Source organism: Phoxinus phoxinus, assembly GCF_949152265.1.
Source record: "Phoxinus phoxinus genome assembly, chromosome: 9".
In the NCBI taxonomy this organism is placed as follows: Eukaryota; Metazoa; Chordata; class Actinopteri; order Cypriniformes; family Leuciscidae; genus Phoxinus; species Phoxinus phoxinus.
Window position 1 is genome coordinate 25,190,477 of NC_136884.1, and position 13,047 is coordinate 25,203,523.

The following is a 13,047-nucleotide window of genomic DNA, read 5'->3' on the forward strand; positions in this document are numbered from 1 at the left end:
ATACCATACCTGACAAAAGAGATACAATTATATGATTACGGATGTCCTGTGTGTTGTATTAAAAATACAACATTATTGGTATATTGTCTGTGGAGTTACTATAGAATCTGTGGTGTTAACAGGAAAGACAGTAACACCACAGACAAATTAGCCTAAATCCAGACTTTTCTAAAATGGAGGCTGCCATCATGATGATTTCAAGATCAGAGGACATTCTAGAAATATTAATAATTATGCATTTATAAATGTTTTGATTAAAATATGTAAAATCTGCAAGTTATCAACATAACACCAAAGACACTAATAAAGTGTGACACATTAAATTGTCAGGAATTTAGCTAACTTTAAGAAAGAATGTACTCACCATGCACCCCTCAGATCAACCTGCACCTGCAATGACATTTACACACAGGAAGTAGTCCAAACAGATTTCCCCCTTTTCTTAAAGGGGCGACATCCATTGATGTAACACCACAGACATGAATTTTGGGGAACACTACTTTTTTCGTGAATATTTAAAAAAATATGTATTTTTTAAAACAATTTAATAAAATTGTACATGTTAAATAAAAACTATATTCATAATATAACCACTTTTTTTGGTTAAAAATTGTATATTGTTGTAATTAAATTCCATGACATCTCTCTGAGATATGGTGGGAACATACATATTTTGTTATAAATGCAATCTCTCAAACTCAATTAAATATTTTAAAACTAAAAATTATCTATTAATAGTGCACAAATTGTGTTTATCCTACAGAATACAAAAATGAAAACATTTTATAATTTATTGGTATTTAAAGTTCATTTCGACTGTTGTAAAGTAGAGGGACACCACTTGCCACCACAAATGAAGAATGACCCAGGTAGAGGTTATTTTCTTAGTTCACTTTTTGTTATTTATTTAGAATATAGCGTAGAGAAGCAGTGGCCCGGAAGACTCAACTGTTTGTTGTTTCTGTCGGGAGTTAGGTAAGATCGTTCCTGCTACGATAGGTTTAGTTAAGGGTTCATGTTTCTTATGGCGTGATTAACGTCAGAAAACCACTCAATCGTCTGTGATTTCTAAGTATGTTCGGTCCTTATCTTATATGTGATTTAAACGAGACAAGTTAGATAAAGGGCCGTAACAGTAACGCAGAACTAATATCAATTTTGTGATTAATATGAATTAATCTGGTACTATATCAAAATCGTGGGTTATTAATATTTTCATTTATACGGTTGGAAAAATAAGCTTGCCGTGATTTTTGAACTTCTTTGTTATAGGTTTTAAGATTTTCAGTGAGTATATTAAGGTGTATTTCTAATTTGTTTTTTCGCCATCTTCCTTCAGCTCTTCTACAGTTTCTTTTAATTTTCGTTGTCAGATCTGTCTTTCAAGGAATAACCTTTTTTTTGTGACTTTTTTTGTTTTTAATGGAGCAACTGCATCAAGAGCTGTTCTCAATGTGTTATTAAACTCATCAACTAAGACATCACAGGAAGATGGTAAAAAATTATTTTCATAATTTGCATTGCGAAATTTTCTGCTACTTCAGAGTTAATAAAACGTTTAACAACACGTTCCGTTGTGTAAGGCACAGAAGGAACAATACTATTAAAGAAAACGCAGAAATTATCGGATAATGCTAGCCTGGGAAAACCCAGACCACTCTCAGTTGTAACTGAGTAAGGGTCTGGCAAAGCTCCATAGACAATTCATTTCCACAGGGGCGTCACCAACGGACGTCGGATAGATCTAAAACCAATCAAGAGCGATGAATGTCATGACGTATGCAGAGCGACGGAGAAACATCTCGAGACTCTCAGCAATTCTCTGTTTGTGTTAACGAAAATGACAATTTTAAATCGCTTGAAACAGACGCGATAGCTGATTCGAACGAGTGATGTTGTGATGTTCCACGGCGGCATCCATCTTTGTAATGTACAAAATCTGCGTTACCGTCTCTGCTCTGTTGTCATCGTGTAAAGCCCGCCCCAACGTTTCTGATTGGTGCCGCGATTTCGACGGATTGGAAATGGGTTTCAATGGGCTCTTTGCCAGACCCACTTGCAGAGCAAATATAAATTTGCCGAAAGTGGTCTGGGTTTTCCCAGGCTAGGATAATGCCAGATCAACAACAGAAGTTATATTGATGTTTAATCCTATGACTAAATCCAATGTGTGACCATGTTTGTGGGTCGATATGTTTACATGCTGTTTGAAAGACATACATTCTAGCCGTTCCAAAAATTCTGAAAAATTGTCAACATGTATATTAAAATCCCCAGTTAAAACACAGTTGTCATAATTCATATGGATAACAGATAGCATGACAGAAAAATCCTTTATGAAGGGAGATATAGGTAATTTTGGAGATCGATATAATGTCACTGCAAGAAGACATGGTTGGAAGTTTAAAAGAATAGCATTAAATGCAATGGTAGTGAATGTACCAAGGTCTATTAGTGTTTTAGCAATTCAGGAATAAGTGTATTTTTAGAGTCTTGCAATATAATCAAAACCTAACACTAGCATGATGTAATGGATAAGGGGGAAAGAAAAAAACAATTCAGATTTAAATGGGACTCAATACAGTTTGTTGTCCATGATGAAGATAGTACATCTGTGTAGGTTTTACTGCCCTTCCTCCCCCAGGGGTCCCATAGCACCCCTGGACTTCAGAACAAAAAAATGAAAAAAAAAAAATAATTTTAACAAGTGCTCACAGTAAAATACCAAATTTCATACTGGCTCTCAAATATGTCAAAGAGGTTTGTATAATGAGCATATTTAGATATCACTTTGTTCATTAAAGATTTTATTTATTTAATTCTATTACAAAATGTTTACATTACCCATACATTACCCATAACCCATACATCATTGTGTCGATGGGACCGGCGCTGTAAATTGTAGTTCATTGAAGTGTGTAGTTACACTATAGGGTTATGGTTAAGATCTCGGTAAAGGTCTAATTTCTTTCAATATAGCAATACCTCATTGACTACGTTTACATGCAGCCAATAACCCGTTCAAAACCGGAATATTAGCAATAACCCGGTCGCGCACGGCCATGTAAACACCGGCAAAAACCCGGATATGCTCGTATATTATACCTGGGGTACCCCTTTTCTAACCCGAATATTTGGTCTTGTAAATGCGTTTCGGCATATCCCCATCAAAATGTGTGTTCTGCGCATGTTCTATTCGCAAGGAATCTTGGTCTTTTGAGTAGAGAAGGCGCATAAAAAAAACCCGCGTGCATTATAGCGGAAGTAAACAAGTCGAGGTTAACATGGCGAGACGCAGCACAGCACCACACTTTTGGAGCGAGGAGGAGACCAATTTCTTTATGTGTGGCACAGCTCCAGCTACATTTCCCTTCTTTTGCTCAATTTCTCTCCTTCTATTAATAAAGACCATGAGGCACAGTAGTGTCAAGTGCTGCTGGTGGATCAGTACCAGCGCCAAAGCGCAAACAAAGACTATCGGTATCTGCCCCAAACTATTCATTATCCGCCTGCTGCTGCTGTTGTTGTTGTTGTCTTTGGATACAGGAAGAAGAATCGGAAATGACGCATATTGCGTCTTAATGTTGTCCGTACGTCCAGACGCTAACCGTGCGTCGCCGTTTACATCGGGATATTGGCGACTGATTACACATTCCATGTATACACGAGTAACTCTCTCTGCTCACGCATGTAAACGGGTTATCCCGAATGTTTCAGAAACCCGAAGAGTGACCTTAACCCGAATTTTAACAGCTTGTAAACGTAGTCAGTGTTAACTGACAGTATTACTGACTTCATAACAACAGCAAAACGCGATTTTAATTCTGACCAACCACAGCTTGTCCTGCTGGCGCCAATGAAACGTCAAAGCCATGTCACACTTGTCCATATATGGTATTTACAGGCTCTTCCGACTTTTGATGTACGCAAATTATTTATTTTGTTGTTATTTTTCGTTGAAAGAAATACAACAACGCTTAATTTCCATGATCATGTATGTATAAGTTCTGCAAAAAAACAGGCTCTTCCAACTGAAGATAGGCTTTGTAACCCTAAAGGGATTAACCCTAAAGGGATCTTACAAAAAGAAAATTACTCTTGATAGTCATTCTAGCATGCAGTATTTATTTTAAACAGATGTAAGTTAAACTCTTAATCAAATAAAATGCATCTGTAACATTTAAAGATGATTGCACACACTTTGTACTAATTTCCCAAAATGTATTGATATGCCAAACTATTTAAAGACTTTAATTTTTCTTTTCTTTAAAACAAACATACAGGTGATGCAAGGCTGCCACCAGAAAATACATAATTTTCTTCCCTTTGAAGAACACACTGCCCCCCAAAATAAAAACAATATATATATATTTACATGATTAATTTTACATTATTTTGCTGTGAATAAATGCTAGGCAAATTTAAATAGTTAAAGAGATACTTCACCAATTAGCATTAAGCTTTGTATCAGTAGAAAACCTGTAGTATTTTGAATTATCGTGATTCCCTGCCTCATGTACCCCTGAGACGAGAGATTTGTGTATTTTTTTGTCTGGAAAAAATCCTTCGATGATGCAAAAATCGATGGCGGAAGTTAGTTTTGAAGTTGATATGGCAGAAGGGGACTTTGAAGATCTGGTGAGAGAATCCGATGCTCGTGGCTACCTGTACGAGCTGCAATACAGCGATGAACAGTTGCTGCAGCAGAGGAGCAAGACCTGCTTGGCGGTCAGGAGGAAGAGCACGGGCAGACTGGAGCTGGGGCGGATTGGTGGTGTCGGTGCTCTCGCTGTGCGCCTATGGACACAGATAGAGAGTCCTATTGCTGTTGCGAACTCGTCACAGAGACTCACGATAAAACGGAATCTGTTCAGTTTCGAGTCAACTAGTACTTCCGATACCGCCCTGTGTTACTTGGTAGGCGTGGCTTGGGAGTGTCCTCGTAGGGCAGCGAAGCAAGTGCATTCTGGGTTGTTGTCTTTCATCCACATGAGGCAAAAATAAATTTTCTAGCTTTTCTCAGTCTAGAAGGCACCAACTTCTAAAATAATTTCACATTTCTACTAAATAAATGACCCAATTTAAATACACATTCATCTTTCCAGCGGTGAAGTATCCCTTTAATGTTATCCCTTTAATTATAATTATAAATGTTAAAGGAATTAATATATAATATTGTAATTGAACATTTCAAACCGGACTACAACATTTAAGTGACATTTTAATAGCTTTAGGAGTATTCTGTGGTATGTATTTATGGCTGGCATACCAGACAAATATTTCAAGTAGACTTAATACTAAAACAAAAATATGTTAAAATAAATAAATAAATAAATGCCTTTGGGAACACCATTATGACAAACAGCACTAACTTTCTCCCTTATGATCTCTCCATGGTACACTTCCTGGCTGTTGTGCAGTTCATGATTTAAAAAAAAAAATTTTTTTAACACCATCAAGAAAATAAACACAAAAAGAGACTGGGTATTGTGCAAAAATCTTTAATGAACAAAAGCAAGAAAAAAAGAAAAGAAAAAAACCCTAAAAAATTAAGGGTGCTTGATGAGTCCAGGTGACTAGGCTGTCATGCTGAAAGCTGGTTGGGATGTGGGGAATTAGGCATAACATGTAAAGTAGGAATTCACTGCAGGCTCCCATGTGTCATTCCAGCTTTTGCCACTGTAAAATATCATAAGTGCACAAAATTTCATTGAACACAGAGAAAAAAAAAATTCACTGTTGGGTTAAATTTAGAGAGTTCATTGAAATCAATTATGTTAATCACAAAATCACAGGATCTTACAAATAGACTATTCTAAATAAAGACCACTCTCCCATTTGTCTCTAAAATTATGGGATAGTCTTCCAAGCGTTCCAAATTCAGACACACTCTCTCGGAATGCATGTCCTAAAGGATACAAGGGCCTACCTGCCGGATCTAGTTCTTCCAAATGCCTCCATCGCATCGCTATTTGCTTCTGAGCACTGACAATCGACCTCACTCCAGTTTTTCTAAAGGCTTCCTCAGAGGCAGGCTTGTGCACAATTCAGAATTGAATTGAGAATGACTCCTGAATTTAATTCTTGAATTTTAATTGATGTCAAAAAGAGGATCTAGAATTACAATTCAAATTTGAATTAAAGGATGCAGAATTGCAATTCAATCAAAATTCAAAGAAATGTATCTACATATTTTAAGTGAAGTGTTTAACAATGAAGCTTTATATGTCAGTATATGTCAGATGAAGTATATGTCAGATATGAGTGCATTAGGCACTTTGTGTTATTTGATTACTGTTTGATTGTGTTAAGGAAAATAACATTGGAACACAACTAATTAAACAACACTGAGGGGGTAATTTATTTCAAGAATTTGATCATTATCTATATTTTAGAACAAAATGTATGCAGGGTTGAGGAATGACTAGTTACGTGTAATGAATTAAATTACAAAATTAAAGGTAGGGTATGATTTTTGCAAATTTTGAAAATACACAACTCAAATGGTCCTACCTTCTTTCCTCCAACGCTGGCCCTGACTCCACCCATTCGAAAAACATGGACGCGCAATCATGCACGAGCGAAAACTCAGATGCGCACCTACTGTACCGGGACGACTTGCACTTACTGTGACTGGGGCACGAGCTTTGAGTATGCGCACGAAGGGGTCACGCGCGGGGAGGGGGGTATGGTATGACCGGTTGATTGGCGAACTTACTGTCCAATGATTCTAGGTAGTCTTGGAAATGATTGGCTGGAGTTTTTCGAGTCCTGTCCGTTCCACAGATACTTAAATTGCTTAATTTTCATTTCAGTGCTTCAACTTAGTGGCTGTAAAGTGGGTTTAGGAATAGGATTTCAAGTAATTTTGAAAAAATGGACAAAAAAGCGAATCACATACCCCACCTTTAAAGTCGGCATGAAATCAAAATGGACCCTATTTACTTTGTTAGCGTATATTACTAGTCTTGTGGTGAACAATTAATCCGTGCAAGTTAAAGGGATAGTTCACTTTAAAATTAAAATTCTGTCATCATTTACTCACCCTCAAGTTGTTTCAAACCTGTATTAATTTATTTCTTCTGCTGAACACAAAGAAAGATATTTTGAAGAATGTCAGTAACCAAACAGTAGTCTGTACCCATTGACTTCCATAGTAGGAAAAAAAAGTAGGAAATATTCGTTTCTCTAAATACCCGGCTATGTGTAAATGTGGCCTAATATTTCTGTCATATAAGTTTATTACTAAACATTTAATTAGCCTATTTCAATAATTGAAGAAATAAAACGCTACCTCGGTTTGGGCCAGCTTTTTCCAAGCAAACCTAAATACAAACGCATGTTCATTTGTTCAAACGCATGCTCAGTTGTTGTGATGAATACATGTTCAACTCAATGTTAAATTCCACGGGGATCTTTGGATCCTTACAGCCAGGTTACAGTGCTTCGTGCTGCTGCTAAACTAAATAACATTTATAGAATAATTATGAACTTAAATGAAACAATATCGCAACATTTCGACAAATAAATTATCTGATCTGTTTTTACAATTTAATTCAGGGCGATTTAGCCTAGACTACATTTAATCATAACGAGATTTTCACCCTTGTCCGTTCCTCATTGGGAAGCGCTCACATAATAGCTAAACATGTTTGAGTAGATCCTCTGCACCTCTCGGTTTCAAACGGATTACCTAATCAGATAACATTTATTAAATATTTAGACATTTAAAGGCTTTAGACATAGTCGATTTCTTATTGTGACTGAGCAGAGGCAAGTGGCTTTCGGTTCATTTTTGTGACGCCGGAGACAGAGACGACAGATAAACTTTTGTCGTTAGCCTAATATGAATAAAAGTTTACAGTTTTGAACAATGTAGGCTACTCTACTCTGATCTGTATGACTAAAAAACTACGGAGTAGCCTATTAGGGCCTAGGTTATTTTAGCTGTCTGTTATGAGAAAAATAAATCCAAATGAACGCGCAGCCGCGTCTGCCGAACATTAATTCAACGTGCCAGAATAAAACCCGACTTTAGAACAATGGATAGCGCCACTCGGCGTGGTGTGCCAAAATACTTAATTATAAACTTCAATATTTCATTCAAAATAATCTCAAAACGCTTTGTGACATTTTGAAAGCCGTGCATGCATTAAGGCCACTGGAACCATGAACGTAACTGAAACTGGTTCTGATTGTATTGTTTGTCGTTTAAACGTGCCTGTTGCATATCTTTATTTTATATATTTTAAATGGTCTATTGGTGAAGTAATTTATAGCATTGATTACTGTGGAGGGAGGGGGGATTAAAATAATTCAGCAGAAGCAGGGATGTTTAGACCAGGAAATCCCCGTCCCCCCTGGCAAATCGCACCTTGCTTAAAACCATGTTTTTACAAACTCTTTATAGGCCCCCCCGTCCCCCCTGGCAAATCGCACCTTGCTTAAAACCATGTTTTTACAAACTCTTTATAGGCTAGGAACCAAAAAAAAAAAAAGGCTATCCTGTATAAAAACATGTTTTGTTTGTTTGATTGTCTGCATTAGTGATAGGCAATGACATGCATTAATAGGCTAATATAAAATGTACAATAGTCTATGTTTATTCGAGATTCGAACCCGTGTCTTCCAAATGATCGGTACGTAAGTTTTACCACTCGGCCATGAATTTACTCACTGAGAAATGCCCGGTTTCTCCAGTCTTCTCCATAGAAGCGCTCATCATTCGTCTCATGCCTCAATAGAATAGTAAACAAATAATCAGCTTCATTGCACCTAATTTATTTTTGTTTGTTATTTTTGTTATCATTATTATTATTATTTTATCACACTGCTCCCAACGGGCAATAGGCTTATGTCGCCCACCGACGTCTAGGCGTAGGCTACAATATGAAATAAAAGCTATATTGTTCTCGTCTCTATTTTTAAATTATGATTCTATTTTTCTGTCCTAAACAATGTTCTATAGTAGCCTATTTCATCTGTTAATTGACATAAACCCTGCTTACATTTCAAAATATGGCAATAGCTTCTGTTTTGCACAATGTCCCTCTGCGCCACCTGGCGGTCATTTCGCGAATGACTTTGAAATGCGACTGGATTATTTTTGCCGCTGTGGCTGGCGCGGCGGTAATAGGCATTCTGGTTGAGTACCATCTGTAGATTTGACGGCTTGGGTTGGTTAATCGCTTAACCACTCCCCTCAAACCGTTACTCTGCTATGGGCGAGAGATGGAGAGGAGGAGCGCTAAAGTAAAACCCTGCCCTCTGTTCAATATTCCGTTTCACTCGGAAATGCGTCACAACACTTGAGAAAAGTCGTTTGCAACTTCCGGTTCACGCGGACTTTAATGTAATTGTATTTAGTTGTATTACTGAGGTAAAATGTGTAATTAAATTAGTTACTAATCAAATTAAAAGGAAATAGCTTTGCATTGATAAAGTAATCCAAACCACATTTATAATGGGTAATTTATAACAGTAAGCAATTTCATTTCCAGAGTAACCTTTCTAACACTGAATGTATGTGATATTCAACACATTCTTTCTGTTGTGTGACTGTGTGGAATTTCTTTGAATTGCCATGAATTTAATTCCACCCCCTGTCATTCCAATTCAAATTCAACTTCCTGTGGGGCGGTGTCAATTCAATTCAAATTCCAATTCATGAATTGAATGGAGGCCAATTCTGAAGTTCTGAATTTTGCACAGTTTTCTCTTGCCACAGACAACACTGATATGAACTTCCATGCTGCTTGCAAGACACCAGTTGAATTTTGCCTACATCATATTAGTCATGGAATGGACTAATTTGCATTGCAACATTGCAATGGAATTAAAAAATTAATAAAACATGACTTGCCAAACAGTGCAAGGCCACCAGTGGACTTTTAATTCGGCTTACCCCTATACACACAAACACGAGTTTGGATTAAAATTATTATTATTTTAACTGTTTAAGAAATCACTGAATAGGGCATAACATATTGTTTTATTATCTTTAAAAGGTCTGAATCAGTCATTGAGACAAGAAAGCAGCCTAACAGAACACATTTTACCTAATTTATCCGTTCCCCAGTTATCCGATCAAAAAGAAAAACCTTCTGGCTACTACATTTTCGGCTACCTGAAATGATGAAAAGACAAGAAAAGTTTATTAAGCCATGATGCCATGCTTTGAAGCTGAATCACAGTCCATATTTATCATTTCACATGTGAGGTGATATGCAGTCCTTTTCATTCATGTCAAAGTGAATTTGTCCCTGTTTTTTTTTTCAATCAAGCTGTAACTAAGTATGTTGTTATATGGGAAGAAGGAGGCGGGAACCGGCGAACATTCAACGACTTTAATTATAAAAAAATAAAAAAATTAAACTATAAGCCAGCAGCCCCTCGCGGACGACTGCTGGCCACACAAAACAGAAACATAAAATCAGGCCTGTTCCTCTCTCGATCTCCACTGTCGTCGCTCCTCCTTTTATGCTTCCGCTACTCGCATAGATGTCCCCCTTGTTCTCCAAGGTATTCTATAAGACACAGAAGAACAACCTCTCTGGTCCTCTCAATCGAAGAGTGCACAGAGTCCTAGGGAGGAATGCAATTTCATGTTGCAGGACACTGAGAACTTGGAGGAACTTGAACAGGTCACAATAGCCATTACTGTGACCCCAAAGCCTGGAGCTTCTACAAGCAACAGCCCAAAGAACATTGGAATCGTCATAGAGGGCGTGGAAGTCATCACAGGACTTGGAGATATTGCAAGGGCTCTGTCCTCCTTGGCTTGACCTACGCGCTGAATCTCGATTATCCCAGAGTGCTGAAGTACACCTTTGAGGTATTCCAAAACTTTTCTTGGAACTGGATGATTCAAAGCTGTCAAAAAAAGTCCAGTCTCTCAAGAGCAAACTTCATGCTTGAAATGAGACTGTATTGCAGTGCAAATTTTTGTGCTACACGATGTCCATCTGTTACAGAGCTTGAGAATTGCACATTTGAAAGTGCTGTTTGTAAGTTAGCACTGATTTGTCCCACGAATGTAATGACATTTCAATTGTTGTAAGTTCAAAGTACAGATGTATTTTACTCTGTACAAATTGCACTTTTATGATTTATGTTTTGGCACATGCCATTATGTATTTTTCTTCAAGATCTTAATTGATCTTTTTTTTTTTTAATAGTTGAAGTTAGCATTTTGTCCTTTTCAAAGTTCTGGTTTGAAATGCGTGAGCAAACTTCTGACTTGAAAATTAGACTGTTGTTGCAGTGTACATGTTGTGCTACACATGTTTAGCTTCTACAGAGCTGGTCAGAGCCTGACTCCACCCACTGGCAATATTTGAAAAATGCTGGAAAAAACGGACGAACCGAGGGCGGGGCTGAGCGCGTGATTGACAGACCCGCAGTGACGCAGTGATTGACAGCTGCTGTCAGACTCGCTAAGATAGAGAGTGACTGGAGTGACGCAAACAGCTTTGCAACAGAGCGGTCATTTGAAGTCGAGGACTTTTCTACCCCACCTTCCCCTGAAGTGGACGAATTGTCTGTGGACACAGAGCTAAAACCATATCAATTCGAGCCGCGAGCTCAAACTGCGGTGTCGCATCGCATTAACTCCCGCATCGCGATCGGCATCCGACGATGCTAGCGAAGCAGCCGCGCAAGAGAGAATGGGTCCAGTATCTGAGTGGATTATTATTACTATTGACCTACGTTAAGCATATTTTGCCGCTATGTGAAAAAAAATATCCAGCAAAACGCGCCGGCGGTTGTGGTGTCCATGCAGGTAGAGCAGCGTTTGGCACACAAGTGCATGTAAACACTGGCGCTAATTTCCAAGTCTGGGGAAAAGTTATGCAGTCCAGCAGTGCTGTTGCAACCGGCAACACTACACCTATACCAGCCTGTACTAAACACAGACAAAACTAATGCTAAAAATCTACACTATTAGCCTGAAGAGGGCAGCACTCAGACGTTTTTACACCATATATTTGAAAATTAAAACACTTTATACTCAAATGTTAAAAAAAGTACTCGAATCAATGAACAGCATTTATTAAGCTCCATTCTTACAGATCATTAACTAAAAAAAGTTGGTTTAGTGTTTAGTTACCCTTTAAAGTGCTATGTTTGTAAGTTAGCACAGATTTGGACTCTTATCCCACGAATGTCAGTGAGATTTCTATTGTGGTTAGTTCAAAGTAAGATTTTTTTTTTTACTGTGGTTGCAGTGTACAATGATCTGCTACAATGTGTCGAAAGCACAAAAGTGAATTGTAAATAAAATTCTTATTTGAGTATTTGTAAAGTTCTGTACTTTCTGTGCCATATTATTCCTAAGAAATAAATATTTAGATTTAATTCATTGCATTGATTAAATTCAAATCAATGTGCAGATTAATGTAGATTATTATTACTCAATTAAGTATCATTGATATGTAGAATTAAATTAATTTTTATTATTAGGGAATTTATCTTTATCAAATCAACTCAATATTTTTGTTTAGGTTATAATTAATTCTATACTGTTTTCTATTCGAATCTACTCATATTAAATGGATAACTATTAAGGGTCTCATTTAATAATATTTACTCAATACCAAACCTTGTGAAATTTAATGAATAATATTGCTTGTAATCTGTTGCCTCATTTTTATTGAGTAGATATGGTGTTTTTTTTTTTTACAGTGCACAACTTCTTTAATTTTCTTTTTGGTGGACAGGCTTGCAAAACAGACATGACAAGTGTTCCTGCTTGCTTGATTGGGAGTCTGGCAAAACAACGTGATCTCATGAAAATACGTATCTATTTGTACGTTTTATTTGCACTCTGTAAACATATGAAAATTACGTTTTAATAGACGACTATACATACAATATACACGTATGTGGGTTTTATAAACGTATAATTCTTACGTATTTGCACAAAAATTACTTATAAATGCTTACGTATGGCCTATAATTTAAAGTGGGCGGAGCGTGGCAGGGAAAGGTCTGCATTTTTATAATTTGACTACCAAATTAGGATGTAATTAATATTTAATAGTTTAT